The sequence below is a fragment of the Talpa europaea genome (assembly GCF_964194135.1).
Source record: "Talpa europaea genome assembly, chromosome: 2".
Taxonomy (NCBI): Eukaryota; Metazoa; Chordata; class Mammalia; order Eulipotyphla; family Talpidae; genus Talpa; species Talpa europaea.
In genome coordinates, this window is record NC_140068.1 from 11,378,086 (window position 1) to 11,397,286 (window position 19,201).

Here is a 19,201-nt window from a genome sequence, read left to right on the forward strand (position 1 = left end):
AACGTTTCAATGCAAAACCAGCAAGGATGGCTTATCATTTCCAGTTATGGACAAAGAACAATACAGGGTGGAGATGACTTTGCAAAAGAAAGGTAGATTGCTGCGTCTTTTGTTAAGAGTTTTTAAAAGACGATATGATCTCAATATTATGTATTAACAAGGACTTGACTATCGATTTTATTTCCATCCTTAGAACAACAACTCCAGGCCCGCAAGCCTCCTACTCCACCTTCAGTCAGGGAACCCTCCCGTCTACAAACTAAAATAATAAGTGAGTAAGTGAGGTGTATACCAATGTCTTTGAATGTATGCAAATGCTTTATAAATAATAAAATACCAGTTTCTAGAAGCATTACTAAATTCATATCCGCCTTTGTATATATTTTTCACGGCGTGAACCCCTTGTCCTGGGTCCCAGAGGCGGGGGCGCCCCTGGGCAGGCGGCCTGCCTACTGGGGGGCCCCCAGCGGCCAGGGTTCACCCTGGGGGGATCTGGCGCGCCCTACTGAGGCTTCTGGTGTCGGCATTTTTTGTTTCTGCCCCTGTCTGCACAGCGGGGCGGGCGGGGGCTCCTGGGCATCAGCTCAGCGGCTGCACCTGGCGGCTCCGCAGCTCTGCTGGGTCAGGTGCCCGCGGTTTCCCATCAGGGTCTTTGCGCACGCGGCTTGGGGTCGAGGTATCTGGGTCGGGTGATTTGCATTTCCTTGTAGGGGGATGGTCCCCCATCTGCCTCTGCTTGGAGAAGGGGTGTCTTCCTGGAGAAGTGACCTCGGGCTGCTTTGCCCCCTGCTTCTTCGGGGCGCACGTTGGCCCTGGGTGTGCAAGCGCGCGTGCCCGCTGGAGAGGACGCCCGCGTCAGGCTGTGCTGGCAGGTACTTTTCTGATTCTGGGGGTTGATTTTTGTTCTTTGATGGTTTCTTTGGAGGTGGAAACGGTTTTCAAGTTTGCATTGATCTCTGTGGTTAAGCTTTGCGTTTGTTTCCCTCGCCGAGGGCAGCGGTTCCGTCCCAGTCACCTGGGCCGGGCCCGGCCTGGGCCTCAGTTTCCTTCCCCCGAGGAAAGGAGACAGGGCTGGACACTCGGAGCAGCGCAGCCCCCGCGTCTGGCAGGCCCCGTCCTGCGCTTGGGTCGAGGGCCGGGGCTTAGACAGAGGAGTAACAAAAGGGGGAGGTGGGTGAGGGTCGGCAAGGGGGTGCTCTGAGGGGTCAGCAAGTCCTGGTGATGCAGCAGCTGGAGGTCTGGGGAGGCCGGCCAGGATGCATGCGCCCCTGCTCTGCCCGGTGAACCCCCTGGCGTTTCGTGGTCGCGGCTACTCAGTCGAGGGAGGTTGGGGCAGAGAAGGCAGGAAGCCGCTGCCCTGCGGAGGGGGAGCTGGTGAGAAGGGGCATCCCCAGAGTCCTGCCTGGGCAGACAGGCTGCTGCCTTGAGCTTGTTCTTTCCATCGTGATTTCAATGGTGGCGACATCTCGCATACCGCTCAGCTTGTGTTCAGTTTCATAATGAGAATCTGTTGACCATTTCAAGTCGTCTTATATGGGCTTCCCTGGGGGTGCGGGAGTTAGAGATGGCTCTCTAGTCTCTGGCCAGTCTCTGCAGCACGAGTTCGAATCCCTCCGGCCAGGAGCAGACCCCCTGGCGCAGTAGACCTCTCCTGTCTCCCCACGGCTCCCCTCAGCAGTGCATTTCAGTAGATCCACCTGTTCTGCTCCCCACTCTGTCTCTGGTGACCTCTGGCCTGTACCCCAGGTCTTCTAGGCAAAGATAAATAAGATCTTTTAAAAATAATAAAAATAAAAGCCTTCACTGAGATATGAGATGCTTATTAATTTTATTGAGGAGGATAAATATTGTAACTAAAGAGCACAATCCTATACCATGACGAACAGAAAGTCAAAAATATTAGAATTAATAAGTTTTAATGAAATGATCAGAAACAATTTTCTCATATGCCAGCAAAATACATACAATGAAATGTATAATGAAATATATATAATCAAAAAATACGTTCTGTTATGAAAGTATCAGCAATGGTAAGTACTTAGGCACTCAGGATTTCTAGACCTTTGCAAAGGATATCTGGTGTCTGAGGAAAACCATCAAAGACCTCCTTGAAACAGGATGGCAGTTACGGCACTGACATAAAGCAGGCTCTCAAAAATATTTAGTGAATTGACTGGAGTTGAAAGCTAAACACATTTTGGCAAACTGACTTCAGCTTATCTAATCATCTTTGAAGATGGATGCAGTTGTGTGGGAGGTCTGCCCTGCATTGTGCTTGAGGTTCTTTCTTGAATGCTTTATTAACAGCTAGCTGTGGCATGTGATCAGAATAGCAAGTATGTGTGATATTCAGAGCAGGAGTACCAGCACGAAGTCCCCTCAAGGACCAGAAAGGCCAGGGCGGCTGCCCGAGCTGTTACATAAGCTGCTAGGGCAGAGGGAAGGCAGGAATCTTCGCCAAGCTGGGAAGGAAACCAAACTGGGAGGTGATTATGGAAGCTGCTCAAAAGCCCATCTAACCAGCAACCTGCAGGCACACAGGCAATGGAGCGAGAGGCGAGAGGTTCTTACCCCTCTGGACTAGGAAGCACAGCCAGGTGGGGCATGCAGAGGGGCATGGTGAGCATGCAGGTAAACGCTAGGATCTGCAAAACTTCACCCTCTGTGGGTGCAAAGGCAGCACATCCATTGTAAGAACTGAAAACTGCGCTTGTCCTGAACTTCACTGAGCACCTGAGACCTCCTGTTCTGCAGCCTGAGCCCTGTCCCCTACCCAGATGTCCTCTCCCTCCACCACCTGCGACAGCACCTGCCCCAGCTCTCCCAGAAAAAAGTTTAAGAATTTTAATATTAGCAAAGAAATAAAATCATAACCGTTAACATTCATTGTGAAACATGTTGCTGCTAAGGGTTTATCTCTTCTTGGACTATGCAAATTGTTAAAACCAGGACTAACAACCATTCTCCTCATCATTGATTTTCTCCTTTTGTTGGGGCACACCCCTGACAGCAAGGAGCTGACTAGCCTCCTCTGACCCCTGAGAAGTCCAGAACACAGCTGTCAATTTCTGGAACAGGAACACAGCCTCATGGGCCCCACAGTGAATCAAGCATCTAACTAGAAAATCTAGTTTCCTTGTTTGCCTCAATCTTTCCACTGATGCTGAATAAAACTGGGCAGGGGTGTGGGGAGGAGTCAGTGGGGAATTATAGCACTTCCCTTCCAGGGTGGTTAGAAAAATGAAGTGGTTGGCGTTGTGAAGCACCTAGGCCTGGCCTGGCACACAGTAGGCCTGCTTTCCATGTTCGCTCTTCTTCCTTCATGCACCTGACCTCTCTATATTAAAATTCTACCAGAACATACTCAGCATCTTCCGAGAACATACTTACATCTTTGCAGCTTGTACAAATGTGGATGACCCCAACAACCAGAAGCTGCAAGATCTTATTCTAAAATGTTACATTTTCCCACATGAAAGTGGAAAATCTGTCATAAAGGAGATCTGGAAGCAATTTAGAGGTGCACCTATCTACACAAATAATCTAGAAGAAATATCGAACAACTGTCAATTAAGTTTTTCCTCAATGTCATCACATCTACCTCAAGCACCTGAAGGGAAAAATCCCTTTTCCTTGAAGAAAATAGCTTTAAAAAAAATACACCCCCATCAAAAGTCTCCTTTTATTGGGCTTCCCCGGTAGTGCAGCGGTTGAAGCTGCCCGCGCCGGTTCAATCCCCGGCTGCTCCCCGGCCACTGGAGGAGGGTCCCACATGGCGCGCAGACCTCTCCTGCCGCCCGCTGCTCCCCTCAGCAGTGTCCTTCGGTCCTTCTGCCTGCTCTGCTCCCCGCTCTGGCTCTGGTGAATTCTCTCACCCTCCCGCGCTTCTGACTGTACCCAGTGCTTGTATAAATAAATAAATAAATAAAAATAAATCTTTTAAAAAAAAGTCTCCTTTTATTAATTCCTTAGAATGAAAGAAAAACAGTAAACTCATCTTCAAAATCATTGAATAATAGTAGGTAAGGCATCTGAAAGGTGTACAGTGAGGATTTCTTTTGCATTTACACAAGTTTCTTCTACCATTTTCCCAGGGAAATATTTTCTCCCTGGGGCCATGAACATGTTTTGAGAGGAAAAGAAGGAAACAGTGAACATGTAAGCTGAAATGTATATGCAGAAATGTATGTGCATGTGATATATGCACGATGCACAATGCAGAAATGCAAAGCAATGTGTGTCTAAGTTTCTTCACTCTGCTCCCTCCCCACCCACCAGAGTGGGGGTGCTCTATTCAAGGTCCACAAAGTCATTTATCATCAGGTTGTCAAGCCCTTCCCCAACCCCCCACGGGTTTATTACCATGCATTCTAAACATTTGGGGGACATCTTATGAACAAACCACAGAAGACCCTGGGGCGGAGGGGATAGGGCTGGGACATGAAGGCACAGCCTCTGGGGCTGGGCCTCCTGCTGTTCTTCAGATAATTCTCCAATCTTCTCCTCCTTGTAATAGCTCTCAAGAACTAGCCTAAAATATGAACACATGTTGCATGATCATTCCAGCCTTTACAGTATGAACAATAGAAAAAATGAGACAGGCTGAATATATGAAAATTGAAGGGTAAAGTCATGGTCCACCAACCCAGTAGACAACTATGAAAACATTTTAAATGAAGGTAATAAAGGCCGTGGAAAATGAGACCAGAGCACCTCCCTCCTGAGCTACATGGCAGCCATAAATCTGGAACAGCAAACTAGTATAGGAAACGATTACTGATCTCACAGGAGAAATCACCTCACCTGTCCCAGTCTTTTCCTCCGAGTGGAAGCACAGGTTGGTGGCACTGCCCAGGTACTAGGGCAGCGGTCTCCAGCCCCTCTCCCTGAAGGGGGGATGCTTTGCTCAGATGACCTGTGTCTCCAGTTTTCACTGACTACACCTGCACTTTTAGCATATCCCAGAAGAAGCAGTTAAGTTCAGACTAGCAGGTCTGGCCCTCTCCCCCCAGCCACAGCCTCCACCCTGGTCCAGGAAGTTAATCATCCAACTGTACTGATAAAATGGTGGGATTGCCATCCTGGTGGAACCACCCTGTGACCCTCCCCACCCTTCAAGTGCAGTTGTTACCTCTGGGTCACTTAACAGTGTCCACCTGTCTTAGACAATAGCCAGGGTTACCAGGCTGTGTGGCCGTGGCCTATAGACATAAGGATTCTAACATAATTTGACAGGCTTGAACACATGTTTTAGGTTTAAGGGATCTATTTGGTTTAAGGGACCAAAAGCTTCCTAGAAAATGATTCATCTTCAAGAAAGGAACCAGTGTCCAGAGCTTAATCCAAGAAAAACTCTTTTAGGTCAAAGGGAGGCATAATTATGAATACCACCTACTTCTCTGTCCCCTAAAGAGCTCCCCCAAAGCAGGCTTACTTGAGAGAGCAGGACTGTAGGGGGAATTGTCCATGTCCTTATAGGAATGCTGGGCAGACACTCCACACTGCTGGGCAGTCCCGAGTCACACAGCACAGCGCAGCCTGCCAAGCCACTCCCTGGCCCACGTCCCCTGCGCTTCAGCCCGAAACACCCTCAGGTGATGAAAAGTGAGAAACACAGACTGTTTAGCTGCAGAATTTTAGAAGAATCACATCATGAGCACCAAGAAACCCCTGAGATCTTCCTACGTAGTTTACAACTCCAAAATAGTACGACGTCCTACCCCTCCTTCCACATGCTCCGTCCTCTCGACATGCAGAGGGACCCCAGTGTGAGTAGGCAGTGAAAGGAGCAGACAAGCCATGGTGTACCCTCCAAATCAGGAAATTCCTGAGGGTATAAAAGATCAGAATTATGCCAGGATGGCTGGTGAAGCCAGGACTGTCCAGGGTAAAGGAGACCCCCTCGGTGTCTGTGAGTTGAAGGAGGCCACGCTGTGTCTGTAACCTTTTGTTCTAATCACTTTTTTATCCTCGCTCCTGCTTTTGCTCTTTCAAACCCATCTCCAGTCACCCAAAACAAAACACAGGCTTCCCGGATAGCTTGATGAGCCTGCCAAATCACCATGTGGCTGAGTGTCCTTGGCCTGTCCCGCCCGCCTCATTACTTCACAGAGATTCAGGGAGACCCAGGAAGGATGCAGGTGTCCTGCTGGAGAGAGCTGCCTTTTGTTCCTGCCAAAAAGGCGATTAAATGCCAGGCCCCTTTCTAGGCACAGAGTAATACGACTTTTTAAAAGACCCGCCATCTCTAAGTTAGTGGGTGTCACCTCCAGCGCAGGCGGCAGACAGCGAATGGGTGAGCATGTGGATGGGGCAGGAACCCCCAGTGGAGGCGTTACTTCAGTGGGGCGGGAGGAGTCATGAGAGCCAGCTGTGAGGAGGAGGCTCTGATCTGATCTGCTGCAGGCAGGACAGACACTGGCCAGATGACAAGCCCCCGGTGTGTTCACCTGTTCCAGCCTGTCCCCAGCTCTTTCTGTTTCCCCCCAAACAGCTTAGGCCACTCATGTGAAGGATGGTTGCTGTCGCCCCTCAAAGGTTTTCTCATGAAACAAAATGAAAATAGATGAAAAGCAACAAAGGTTTCCATTGCAAGGAACCCTGAGCAAGGAATTAGCACCTCCCAGCAGCCTGAGGCAGCCAAGTGGCTGAAAGGAGCTGCTCCTGGGCACAGTTTGATCATCGCCTGGGTTATCAAGAGGCTCAGCAGCCCCTGCCAGGGGTCTCTACGTGAAGTCTACACCCAGAAATCCTGAAGACAGGCGGGCCCTGGCTGCATGTAGTGACCACAGGATGTTCTCAGGTCAGAACAACTTTGAGCTCGTGGTTAGAGTAATGTCAGCCCAGGAGGCAGCTGTCTCCAAATCCATGACTTTCTCAGCAACATTCCCAGGATCGTGGCTGCTGGTCCCACTGACCAGTGCATTCTTGTGGCTGGGTGGTTGCTGGTAGCCCACGCCTAGCCCTGCTGGCGGTTCTGCATGGCACTGTCTCCTTCCTTTGGGGCTAGTTGGAATCATCAAATCCTCTCTCTTCCCAGCATAAGCCACATGGCGTCAAGTCAGCATCAAGCAGGTTTCAGTGCTTCTCACAAGCTTTCCCGCTCCCTCTTTTTTCCAAATTTCAGGTCAAGATTGCTGCCCTGCTCTCAATGTTCTGCAACATGTGGTTTTTGGAAATGTAACAAAAAGAAAGTCTGAATAGGCTGTTTTAGCTGGGGCCCAGCAAAAAGCCAAAGGAAATGGAATAATGAAGAGTGTTCTGCTCTCCAGCCAGTTGGGTACCACGTCCAAATGCAGCTTTGCCTTTTATGGTATTTAGATCGTATCGTGGACTCGTGTTCCACAGACCTGATTTGATTTATCTGCAACAACCTATTCTACGCCCCACTTTCCCGCCTGCTGTCCCTTGCTCTCTGGAGCCTTCTGCCCGGGCCAGGTTTCATGATTGGGCCACTGTTCACAGATGATTTACCCCATTGTTCTTTGTCAGCTTGTCTCTGATTGCTTTCAGATGTTTCCCGCCTACTTGTCAAGAGAGATAGTATATTTTTCATTCCCCTTTTACATATTTAAAACAATGTTATTTGCCATATTACTTGGAGTTTCAATAGATTTTTTTTTTTTCAGGTATTCTTGCCACTTGCCATCAGGTAAGGCCCAACAATAGTAAACTCTTCGGCAGCACTTGCTGCATTCCAGGCACTGTTCTAAGCACTTTCCCTTTATTAACTCGTTAAATCCCCCAACCACCCAATGAAGCAGGTATTGTTATAGCATCTTACCAATGAAGAGACAGAAGCACAGAGCAGTTAAGGAACTCGCCCAATGTCACACAGCTATTCGTGTTAAACCTATAGCAAGTGTAATGTATTTGTTCTGCAGTACTCAAACTTAGCAGCAAAACTTCATATAACTTTTGCCCATGCTTAATTATCACCAAATTCTTAGTTATCCTATTTCTGAATTGAGAGAAATAGACCCTACCCCAAAGATCACAGTCAAGTGTGGGAATTCTCAGCCCCTTCGCACTGACTCATCAAATCGAATTGATTATGCCTCTGCTCTTCCAAGAGTTGTTCCCTGGTAGAGAAGTGAGTCAGATGCATTAGCTTTTACAGGCCACTGAGCTACTGTCAAACTCATTAACATTTAGGAGAGGTTTTTTTTGTTCAAATTCCATAACTTGGAACATCATACTTTTCACCATCTCCCTCCAGCTTCCCCCTTCTATTGTCATCTCTTCCACCTCCCCACTATGTCCAACCTCCTGTGGCCTTTTACTCACATCTGTGTTCATGCCATTGTGCCCCCTACTTTTTTTTATTAATTTTTGTCTTTCTCAAAGTTATATGTGTATATAATCTTTTAAGATTTATTTATTTATGCATACAAGAGCTGGGATGTAGGCCAGAGGTGGGGGGGGCGGTGGTGGTAAGAGGATTTTCCCAGAGACAGAGTGGGGAGCAGAACAGGCAGATCCACTGAAATACACTGCTGAGGGGAGCAGCAGGTGAGACAGGAGAGGTCTGCTGCACCATGTGGGCAGCTCCCTGGCCGGGGATCGAACTCATGCTGCAGCAGCTGCTGATAGCTTCACAGTGCTGACACTTAACCACCAGGGAGGCCCCGTGTATATAATCTTAAAAGAAAAATCACTCTATCAAGCCTACAATAAAAACAGCAGTTCCCTTCCCCAGCTTCCCTTACACTTAAGTCTTAACAGCTTTCAACTCTTTTAACTGGGTCTTGTCCATATTTCTAAACCATACACATGTTAAATGAATTAAGTTTATGTCCATTTTCAAGTAACAGAAACCTTTTCTACAGTGACTTAGACATGTGTATTTATTTCACACAAAAAGAAGCCAGGGCAAGATATTTCAAGGCAGGCATGAGTTTCAACCGGGTCTTCAGAACACAGGTTTCTTCCATGTTTCTGTGCCACCATCCTTGCTCGTGACACTCACCCACATGGTTACAAGATAGCTGCTGTACCTCCGGGCATTGTGCCCATGTTCCAGAGGCAGGGAAGCATGGAGAAGGACAAAGCTGTCTTTCCTAGGAAGGCTTTACCTTTCGCTTGAAAATAAATATCCGTGCAAGAACTTCTACCTATGTCTTCTTTAGTCTTTGAAAATTAGCAGTTATTGCAATTTCAAGGGTACTGGGGATGAGGGGAAGTTTTCTACTATTTCATATAGTAGTGTGTATTTCCTGTTGGTATCTTTGCAATTTGTTGTTGATCTGTCTTTAATGTTGGAATTTTTCCCAGACTTGTGATCTTTACCTGCTCATTCATATTTAAGAGTAAATTTCAAATAAGGTGGCTGGAATTTCTCTGGGCATAGGCAGGACTTGTTGAAGAGGGAGTAGTTGGCGGGGGGCTGGGGGGAGATTCTCAGCAAGGAGGTTGGTGTGTAGTTTTCATTGGACATGCTTGTCAGTATGTGGAGGTCTTTTGGGTTACTCAGTTTCCCAAGAAAGGACGCCTCCAATATCCTGCTTGGGGCAAAGGGTCTTGGCTGTCACATCCCCATGTGTGGAAAAGGATCAAGGGCATCTCACTAGCCAGCCTGTAGACTCCTAAACTGTGCCTGGTGTCCTTGAGTCCAGTACAAGTGGTACAATATCTTCATAAGAGACCCCACGGTCTACCTCTGTCAGGGGAGAGGTAGCTGCCTAATGATGTATGGGGAAGAGGGAACCCAGCTTCTGCTGCATTCTCAAGCAACCCTGCTATCCCAGCCCCACCTGCATCATCAGTGCTTCCTGTGGCACCTGATCCTGAGCCTTGGGGGGCTGCTGTACAGGGCATTGTGTTCCCCTGCCCAGGCTGAGTCGGTTTCCACTCATCCAGATGGTTTCTGGCTTCCAGAATATTGCATTCATCTCTACCCTTGTTTTCTTTACCATTTAGCATTTAAGAAAAATTTGATTCACTATGTGGCTATTTGAATGGAGCTTCAGAGAAAGGCGGGGTCATCCCACCAAGTTTATCCAGAAGTCAGTTTTCAGGTATCATGAATGCAGTCATCCCTCAGGCCAAGTGCAAATGCCTCCTCCCTTTGAGGCCACCCCTTATTCCTCCCCACTTCCCTACCTCACCCATTAATCCCCGCCATTCATGTTTCCATAGTGCCCTGCACATGTGTCCATCATTCCACTCATCACACCGCAGAAGGAGTATGAGTTGCTACTTCTGATCTCTAACCAGACAGTGAGTCTTGGAAGGTGGACACTGTTGAAAATTCACCTTTGTGGTCCTGCCTCAACTAAGTGCTTGACTCAACTAAGTTTTTTGACTTTTTTTTTAACAAATGAATGAACCTTATATTAAAACTGGGGGCCTAGGAGGTAGGGCTTCAGTATTCCAATTTGTCGTTGATCTGTCGCAGATCAACCAGTCATGGTACTAAGAATGTTATCCCCACCTCGTGTGTACATCTTTGTCAGCATGGGCCTGGAAACACAAGACAAAGACTGGGAAAAAGTCTTTGCCCCAGGTGGAACACACTAAGTCTCAATATCCAAATTTATTCTTCTTTAGAACTTACAAATCAGGGCCTCCCCGGTGGTGCAGCAGTTGAGCGCTGGGTTGTGAAGCTGCCCGCAGCCTCTGCAGCGCCGATTCGATCCCCGGCTGCTCCCCGGCCACTGGAGGAGGGTCCCACATGGCGCGCAGACCTCTCCTGCCGCCCGCTGCTCCCCTCGGCAGTGTACTTCGGTCCTTCTGCCTGCTCTGCTCCCCGCTCTGGCTCTGGTGAATTCTCTCACCCTCCCGTGTTTCCGACTTTACCCAGTGCTTGTATAAATAAATAAATAAAAATAAAAATCTTTAAAACTTACAAATCAATAAGGAGGAAGGCAAGTACCCAATAAAAACAAGCAAAAGCAGTGACTAGGCAATCCTCGAGGAAGAAATTCAAACAGCAATAAACAAAGTGGAAGAGCTCCACTCCACTGCTAATTGGAAAGAAAATCCAAAGATAAAATGCTTTTCATCCCCGAACAGCAAAAATATCAAGAGTTGAAAAGGAGATGGAGGGATGAGAATTCTCATACAATTATGGGAGCGAATTTTGAACAATTGCATTGGAAAGCACACTGGCACTATCTAGTAAGATGGAAAACGGGGTTATTTTCCACTCCAGTGGGGCAGGGTGGTAATGGCCATCCAGAAAGTTTACACCCTCTCTGCAAGATCTAGACTTTTCTTCTTAAGCTCCAAAGCCATCCCCCTCTGCTGGGGGAGGACAGAGGCCCAGAAGGGGTCACCCAGGAGAAGGTGTCATTGCTCGGAGGGCAACCATGTTTCTCTGCACAAGCATTTTGGAAGCCTGACTTGGGACCTGATCTTTCCAGCCACACTCTGCGCCTCCACGTGGCTTCCTCCCTGCCCCAGCCTCTGGCCGCCACGCACTCAACCCTACACCTATCAAGTGTCTGAGCTCAAGATGTTAACCACAGGCCTGGGCATGGTGTCTGATGGGGCAAGACTAGGGAGAGAGTTTTCATCCTCACTGGTAGAATTAAATGGCCTTCCCACAAGAAAATAAACAATCCAAACTTTTCCATCTATAGAAAACAGCGAAAGAACTCACTTGGGCTGTGATATCAAGCATGATGGTCTCAGGTGAAAATTACCTCAATAATGTTCCCAGCTAGGGCTGCGGGCTGGTGCTGGTGACCCAGGGACCAGTGGGTATGGAACAGGCCCAAAGGGTGGAGCCCACAGCCCTAACCTGGAAGAACTTTCAAAAATACCTTGAAAAATGCAAATTCAAAGTTATAACTTACCTTTTAAACTTGTATTTGTGCACTCTGCAATGTGCCAACAAGTAGCAATATATGCAATGAACATTGGATGATGGCAACTGTGCATTTACACACCTATAAATGCACACACATGAATATAACCTATTGGCATAATTTTAAGGGGGGGAATACTTGTGTTTTGTGTCATGAATAATGACACGATTGTTTCAGTGGTGTCTCCCGGTGGCAGCAAAACTTAAATGCTTTGGGGTAGTATTTTAGGATGGGATTGGAATCATTAAAACTCTGACAAAAATAGTGAGCAAAGTTGGTAAACAGGCATAGCATTCAGGCTAGCACAAGAGCAAACATTCCAGAGGAACAAACATGTCAAGTAGCTAGACTACGCTATGGCCCATAGAAAGTCAGGCATCTGGTCAACCAAAAATAATCAGATAATGAGTGTCTCCAAGTAAGTCATAGGTCTGAAACATGAAATAGAATTTGCATGTTAACATGGCATCACTGTAGCAGTTTTGTTTTTTATCAAATTCAGAATAGACTGTTAAAAATAAAATGTAACGTTTGTATATTTTGCCAGTAAGAGCTAACATATCTTATTTGTAAGCCACTGGAATTGCTTTATAAATAGAACTAGAAAATAAAATATGAAATTGAATTTGAAATTTCTACATTTCTGTTAAAATGTTCATCTAAACACTAAGGACTTCATACATTTTCAAGATGTAGATTGCACATTAATTTCACAATTTGATTTTAAAACATGTATTTCAAATGTTCACAGCTATTACAGTTCAAAAACTCACATTTAAGACATACATTCTTTGGCAGTGGGAAAGTATATACTGTATTTAGGAGGAATTCAAAGAATATGTCAAGAAATGTTTGTGTAAAATCAAGGGAAAAAAACAACTCCACATTATATTTATTTTTTAAATATTTATTTATGCATATAAGAACTGGCATGTAGGCCAGAGATTGAAGGCGGGAGGGGGGTGAGAGGATTCACCAGAGACAGAGTAGGGGGCAGAACAGGCAGATCCACTGAAATACACTCCTGAGGGGAACAGCGGGCAAGACAGGAAAGGTCTGCTGCACCATGTGGGCAGCTCCCTGACCAGCGGGGATCAAACTTGTGCTGCAGTGACTGTGGATAGCTTCATAGTGCTGAGACTTAACCCCTTGTGCCACCAGGGAGGCCCCCAACTCCACATTTTAACTGAAGTTTGGTTTATAACAATCACAAAAGACTAAAAGCAGGTAATAAACCTGTTTATTATAATGTAAATAAACACCAGTAAGTTTTAGATAAACTAGCTAATGAATGGCCTAGAATATAGCAAAATGGTAAACACCATCTCCAAAATTTTTTTAAATATTTGACTTAAGTGGAAAATAAAAAGCAAAAGTCTTGGCATTTTCCCAAGATCAGCCTTCTCAAATTCTTGTATTTATTTACTAGATCTACATAGTACCTTTCATCTCAAGAATTCCAGCTTAATGCTAAAGTCTTGAAAATAACCAGAGGCTCCTCAAAGATCTCTCTAAGACATTCCGTACCTATCAAAGTTTGTAGACAAACTCAAAGTCAGTAATTATACTTTAAAATCAACTCCTCTCTCTGTCTGCCTCTGACCTTCTGTCTCTCTGTCTCTCGCGCGTGCTCTCTCTTCACACACACACACACATGAACCCTCACATGCAAACACATATAAACAAGAAGCAATTACACGGGTCTGAATAAGGCAGTGACTAGTCTACTGTTTTAAGCTATAGTTCTCTGAAGTATTTTTGGAGATTCTCAAGTCTTTTTAAACAAATTGGTAATTTTTTTTCATTTCAGAAGTAAAGTGAAAATCTTTTTAATAAACACATGCAATTTTCAGCAACATGGATGGTGCTGGAAGGGATCATGCTCAGCGAAATAAGCCAGAAAGAAAAAGAAAAATACCGGATGGTCTCACTCATAGCAGGAATCTAGAAAACTTAAATAAGGGACCAGGAAAAAGAATAACTATAAGAAAGTGAAAACCAAAATCAGCAAACAACTATGAACCAGAGACACTCTATGGGAGTGGGGGGGGGGCGGGGAGGGGATGGATTGGGGTCAAAATAAGGAGGTCACAATTGTATGGGGAATATAAAAATAAAATTTATAATAAAAAAAAGCTAATAAAAAAAATGAAACCACAGCCCAAAGGCAAAAAAAAAAAAAAAGAAGTAAAGTGAAAATCTTTTAATGTAAGTAGTTTCTGGCTGATTTGGATGTTTCTTGTATGTCCGTAAGTCATGATTGCTACATTTTAAAATAAGTTCACTCCTTTCCAAATTGATAGGAATTTTTTTTAAAGATTTATTTATTTATATAAGAACTGGGGTACAAGTCAGAAGCGCGGGAGGGTGAGAGGATTCACCAGAGACAGAGTGGGGAGCAGAATAGGCAGGTGGACAGAAAACACTGCTGAGGGGAGCAGCGGGCGAGACAGGAGAGGTCTGCTGCGCCATAGGGGAATCTCCCTGGCCAGCCGGGAATCGAACCCGCGCTGCAGAGGCTGCGGACAGCTTCATAGCACTGTGCTCAACCTGCTGCGCCACCAGGATTAACATGCCTATTTGCTGTTGCTGGTCAGGGAGAAAGATGCCTTGGGTCAATCCAGAGACGCTGGGGCTGAGCTGGTGGATAGATGTGGTTGTGTTTTAGTTGTATTTGAGAGTGAAGTTTGCCAGTTGTGGGCCACATGCTGCATTCCTCTATCTCTCTCACTTCCTCTCTTCCGTCTTCCCTCCCTCCCCCGCACCCTTGCTCCCTCTCAGTGATTTCATTGCTATTGTGTTTACTGGTCCAGGGTCATCAGGTAACTCCACTTAAAGTTTGGTGGGCTAAGCAGAAATGGATTTCAAGGCCAGATGAGGTATTTTTAACCCAGTCAAGATAAAAGGCAGATTGCATTGCAGACAGCAGAAGGGATATGTATATTTTATAATGGTTTGAATGAAAGAATTGCATTGCTTGAGGAACTGTGTGGAATCTTGCGAGGGAAGCGGGCAGAGGGAGTGGGCAATAGGGTGTTCAGTGGGGAGGGCAACCGAGCCTCGCCGATGTTTCAGTTGCGTGGGTGTCAGAGCTGGGTTCATAATCACTGATACATTTACTTGATTTTATCATCATATGAGATCTGCAAAAACAGATTTTTATGAAGGTGTGTGTTTTTACATATTTTATCAAAAATAATCATTCTATGTGGGCACCTGCTGCCAAGCAGGCTCTTGGCGGGGTTGGTTCTGAGGCATCAGTATCCAGGGCAGGGCCAGTGGCCTGTGGGGTGAGCCACAGGGACCCGAGCTCGAAGAGCCCCAAGCTTAGTTTAATGTTCCGCTGTCATCATCTCCAAATTTTTAGTAATTTTGTCTTTGAAGCTGTGTCTAGCAAATTAAATCCAGCAGGTGACAGAGTTGGTGGATGGGCGGATCAGACGCACACAACAGTCTATCACTCCTGTTGACACGGTCACGAGGCTCGGGGTGTCCCTTGCGCACAGAGCCCTCTGGCCCACGTCCAAGGGTGTCCAGGAGACAGGGCAAGCTGCTCCAGCCACAACTGAGGAGATGGCCATATGCAGGGCCTCTGTCTACTTACGCCAGAACTTGCTTCCAAAGAAGACAGAGGCTTTCTAAGAAACACAAAGGCCAGAGAACATGGTCACTGTCTTACTCATGACTATCTTGCATTAGCCAACCAACTTGCTGAGAATGGTGTCGCAGAAGGAAAAGCAAAGACCGGGTGACTCACTGTGCTTGTCTGTTATGACAAACGTGTGCTCCTCAGGGACCAGCATGTCTGGGCCTGTGTTCACAGAGTTCCAGCAAGAACAAAACACATGGGCCTGGACAAGCTGCAAATGGGATGTGTCGTTACTGATGGGTTCCCATGCAGTTAAATGCTCTTTTATTTGCGGGGGATACTAGCATTGCACGACAGAAAGATGAATGGTGAAATCCACGCTGACTTAGGTGTTTAAGGATGACATTAAATAGCAAATAAAAAGCACTGTGATGATCAAGAGAGACAGGGGAAGGTAGGAAAAGGCTTTCTGCTTTATCACTTTCTTCCTGCTTTTTGAATAAGGGGCACCATAGTTCCCCTTTGCATTGGGTCCCACAAATTATGCAGTTGACTCTGGGGTAAACATGTAGTGTTCATTATATTCAGATCTTGAAATAAATAAAAATGAAGTTGTCTGATCTTTGTAAATCTATACATGTGGGTATGTGAGTGTGTGTATTATGTATGTGTGTGTACACATCCGTATTCTCGTGCATGGTCACAGATTTCTTAGCGCAGAAAGTCCCAGGTGCAGTGACCCCAGAAACCAGGTTTTGGTCTTGAAATACCCTTCTCCACTAATGCCAAGAACTTTAGGAGCATTCACTGGTATGGGGCAGGGAAATTACAATAGGAGTCTCCAACATTGTTGTGCAAGGAATCAGGGATGGGACAAGTTCAAAGGACAGGGAAGGCAGCTTGAAAATGGCCCTTGCTGACTGAATCTGAAGCCATCTGCACATGAAAAGAATTGAATAAAATAGCAGCTCCATGCTGATATAAATGAGGGAATAATTTGAAAGTTTGGTGATAAGCATGATAGCCGCCTCATAAAAGCCTTGTTGGTTTCAAAGCAGAGGGACTGTCTTCAGGACACACAAGACTGCCAGGAGGTCAATGTTCATGTCAGTTAACCAGTAATAAGATAGACTGAAACCGCCTGATCCGATGCAGTAAGAAGACCACATAACACGCAGGTGAAATTCCTGCCAAAGATGCATCAATTGAACCTAATATAAGGTTACTACACAATCTCATGTTGGGGAGCAATCTGCAAAACAGCACCTGTAACCTAAAGTATCAAGGTCACGGAAGACAAGGAGAAATGGCGGCAATCCCCATTTTGGAGGATATTAGGAGACATGATAATGAAACACAGGGGTGATTCTGGACTGGATCCTTTTGGTTTAAGGTCATTGGGACGAGTGAAATTTATATGGGGCCTGAGGATGACGGGACAGTCAGACATCAGAGCTGGTTTCCTGGCTTTGAAGGCTGTGTTGGGGGGAGGGGGAGAGGGGAAAGGGGAGGAAAAGGGGAGTTAGGGGGGCGGCTATGCAGAAGGTACTTGTTTGCAAGAGACACCGATGAGGTATTCAGCAGTGAGCAAGGGGGCATCACCTGGCAGTTTGCTCTTAGAAGATTCTGAAAAAACAAAAGTGCTACTATAATTGCAACTTTTATGTAAATTAGAGACTGGTTTAAAACAAAAAGAATTTAAAAGTATAAAAATGAAAAAAAAAAAAAAAAAGACCAGTTCTCAAATGAACAAAATAAGAAAGGTCCAGGTAACATGTGCCTGGCATGGCAAGGGGGGTGGGGGTGGGGTGGGGGTGTACTTTAAAATTGTCCAATCCTGCCTTTACAAAAAAGCTACTTTTATTGATAGCAGAGTGGCTGCCAGGGAGAAAAGCATGGAAATACTACCACCTAGTGGTTTGGGAGCAAATATATTTTAGGAGGGGAAAAAGATAATTTCAAGGGTCACTGAAGTAGGGAAGATTAGAGTTCTTAAGGAGACAGACTTTCATTTTTTTAAGGTAACATTGATTACAGATGTATGTTACTACACCCTACCCAGCACCCCAAAAAACATATTCCTCCCCCAGTCCACTGGGTCCCCACCCTTTTTCCTCCCCACTTAATGGCCTCAATTCTGCAGTGAGATTTCTAAGGTTTTGGTTTGGTTTTGTCTGTTCCTTTGCTTTGTTTATATTCCACATGAGGGAAGTCATCTGGTATGTGTCTTTCTCCTTCTGACTTATTTCATTTAGCAAATTCCCCTCCAGTTCCATCCAGGTTGTTGCAAATGGCAAGAGTTCACCTTTTTCATAGCCAAGTAATATTCTATTGTGCATATATGCCAAATCTTCCTAATCCACCCGTCTGTCCTTGGGAATTTAGGGTTTTTCTCATTTTGCAAATAGTGCTGTAATGAATATAGGGACTAGCTTTTAAACATTATTGGAGAGCAAGGGAATATGCCGTCCTTTAACTTTGGGTCTGCTTAAGGATTAACTTTGAAACTCAGGGTTTCAGATGGGCCCCAAGACACACCCTAGAGTGGGAGTTTAGAAGAGAGAAATTTACGGGACACAGTGAAGACATAATAATTTTCCTTCTCCTCCTCACTTCACCTGACAGCTTTGGAGATGAAATCTCTAAGAAAGGAAATAAATGGGAGAATGGGCCCCCAAAATAGACTCATGACCCAAGTCGAGAAAGGAATGCTAAGGAGGTGGCAGCCAACCAGAGAGGCTCTGTAGGAATCCAGCAGGGGCAGCTCCCTCCAGGGAGTAAGGCTGGGTTGTCAGCATTTACCCTCCTGGCCTCACAGTCTCCGAGGGAGCAGCTCATCAATCACAGGCAGAAGTTCTGTCAGAGATGCCCCCTGTGGTGGGAAGAACCTTCGCCCAAGCTGAAATTACTTGTTAATTTTTTTTAAACTCCATTTCTACAAAAGTAAACATTCATCCTTTATGATCCACCTTGGCATATACCCCCTTATAAGCTGCCAACCTACACACACACACACTATACAGAGATGGGTACAGCAGTTATAATTACCAAAACAACCAAGTTAGCAAGCAACCAAGTTAGTAGGTGGGCTGATAAAGTGTGGTCCATCTAGGTGATGGAATATTATTTAGCAGTAAGAATGAATGAGCTATGGAGACATGAAAAGACATGCAGGAAACTTAAATGTATCTTACTCAGTGAAAGCAGCTCCCTGGGCCTCCCTGGTGGTACAGGGGCTAAATTCTCAGCGCTAACAAGCTATCACCAGCCACTGTAGAATGAGTTCAATCCCCAGGCACGGAGCTGACCCATATGGTGCAGCAGACCTCTCCTGTCTTGCCTGCTGCTTCCCTCAGCAGCTGCTCCTTTCATGTCAGTGGATCTGCCTGTTCTGCTCCCCACTCTGTCTCTGGAAATAACAAAAAAAAAAAAAAAAAAAACACGGCCTTCCCCTGCCAGTGAAGTGAAAACACAGGCACTGCCAGGAACCGCTGCTGCCTCTGAAATCCTTAATGCTGATGGGAGATGAGACTGATGGTACTGAGACTTGTTTGGGTTTTTTCCTCCTGACAACTTCCATGAGTCCCTATGAAAAATGGAAATTGAGCACTGCCCACCAGCAAGTAGTTTACTGATTGCAGAACCCTCATTTAAAGATACAAATTGAAGTGGAGGAAGTCATCTGGTGTTTGCCTTTCTCCTTGTTTTATTTCACTTAGCAAATTCCCCTCAAGTTCCATTCAGTTTGTTGCAAATAGCAATAGTTCACCTTTTTCATAGCCAAGTAATATTCTAGTGTGCA